Genomic DNA, 2,104 nt, shown 5'->3' with positions numbered 1-2,104 from the left:
TTCATCTGTGTGTCCTCTAGAATGCCACCCCGTGCTACTCAAAAGCAAGGAAATGGTTCCCTGAACAAGATGATAAAGAACAAAAGTGCGGGACAGGAGGACTAGATGTTCAAGTCGGTACCAACCAACCCTGGTTTGGGCCTAAACAGATGCAGTTCCCTCGACATTCTACAGAGGATCTGAATAAAACATGAGGCTTTGTAGAAGTATCTATAGTACAAGAACAAATACCAAGCCTGCTGAATTCCAGGGACTGCCCTGGGTAATAAAGAGGAAGATACAAAGATAAAGGATACACTTCCATTATTTCAAGTAGTTTACAATCTCATGTTTTTCAAAACCTCAGAGCCTTCATGACAAGACAACAAAGCGGGGGAGGAGAGAATATAGCTTAAGAGAGACTAAGAGACATGCCAGCCGACGCCATGCAAAGCGTGGGCCTTCTTTGGGTCACTGAACGCTTTGAACAAACCGAACGTAAAACAACTTATGAGAGGCACCGTCCGCCTTCGCCGCCGCCGCCGCCGCCCCGCTCAGCTGCCGTTGCCGGGGCTGCCTGCGCGCTCCTTCGGTGCGGATCTCGTTCCTCTTCTGTGGAGCGGCAGCTGAGGGGACTGCGGCGGCGCTCGCCATGGCCGAAGAAAAGCCAAGGAAGGAGTCAAGACTGAGAACAACGATCATACTAATTTGAAGGTGGCGGGGCAGGACGGTTCTGTGGTGCAGTCGAAGATGAAGAGGCCTACACCACTTAGTAAACTAAGAAAGCCTATTGTGAACGACAGGGTTTGTCAATGAGGCAGATCAGATTCCGATTGGACGGGCAGCCAATCAATGAAACAGACACACCTGCACAGTTGGAAATGGAGGATGAAGATACAATTGACGTGTTTCAGCAGCAGACAGGGGTTGTCTACTAAAAAGGAAACCTGCTAGTTTACTCCAGAATTCTGTTCCTCCAGACCAAGAAGACATTCTCAATTCGAAAACCGCAATTTGGTTCCACCACACCCTGACTACTACAGTATAGTTTCTCTATTCTTTCGTATTCCCGTTCCCCATTCCTTTATTGTACATAAAGTAACTGGTATATGTGCACAAGCATACTGCATTTTTCTTTTTGTTTAACTAAATGGCCAATGGTATGTTTTGATCGACATCAAATGGAGATGGGCTGGGGAAAAATAATGGTTCTGTGAAAATACCCCCTTTTCTCCATTAGTGGCATCCTCATGAGCTCTTATCTTTATATTCCGGTAAGTTATTTTGCTCTCACTGTTTAACAAAAAAAAGAACAACATAAAAATTCTTGCATACCATGTTCGATTGGAGAATTTTAATGCTTTTCATTTATCATTGTAAAACAAAGGACAATTTTATAACTTCTTTGTACATAGCTGTTAAATGTAGGGCAATCCGTCTTTAAGTAGGGATAAATTAAAAGAAATGAATCTTAGTTTTCCTTTCAAGTCAAGCACCTTGTTTAAATAAACTTCTTGTTAAAAATGGAAAAAAAACAATTTATGAGAAATGAGAACATTGACTGGATATCTGATATAAAGAACAAAAGGAAAAATGAAGGGTTACATGAAACGTGATCTATGAAGAAATAAAAATGCTCTTAAAATATCTTCACCTTTAAATATATATATCAATGTTTTGAATAAGTTGTTTGGTGATTTTCTTTTCTGCTCTTCAGTAAAAATGATTACTAACCCTCGGTCATCACCTCTAACAATAAGGTACACCTAGGTGGCAGAGTGCTTGTAAAATATACTTGCCCATAAGACACAAAAACATTAACATTTTAAAATAACATCTTTGAAGGAGAAAAATGTTTTCCAATAATCTCTGGCACTGTGTTTTCTTCACTCACCAAAACCAAAACCAAACCAAAAAAACAACAGGAAAAAAGAAGAATAGCACTGGAGAAATAGAAAGAAGTGGTATGAATGAGCCTTTAAATGGAGTTAGGAGGCTACAATTTTTTTTTAACATCTTTATTGGAGTATAATTGCTTTACAATGGTGTGTTAGTTTCTGCTTTATAACAAAGTGAATCATCTATGAGGCTACAAATTTTGATCTTGCTCTCAGAGTTGTGACAT

The 2,104-nt window shown here is 40.1% G+C and overlaps 1 pseudogene; it reads left to right on the top strand.

The window, feature by feature from the left end:
* Window positions 1-425: 425 nt before the first annotated feature.
* On the top strand, window positions 426-1,288 carry LOC112067097 (small ubiquitin-related modifier 2-like; annotated as a pseudogene).
* Window positions 1,289-2,104: the final 816 nt, after the last annotated feature.

This window comes from Physeter macrocephalus, chromosome 20 (assembly GCF_002837175.3).
Source record: "Physeter macrocephalus isolate SW-GA chromosome 20, ASM283717v5, whole genome shotgun sequence".
NCBI classification, from domain to species: domain Eukaryota; kingdom Metazoa; phylum Chordata; class Mammalia; order Artiodactyla; family Physeteridae; genus Physeter; species Physeter macrocephalus.
Note: the sequence above shows the minus strand (reverse complement) of the source record. Positions and strands in the feature narration are given on the sequence as shown.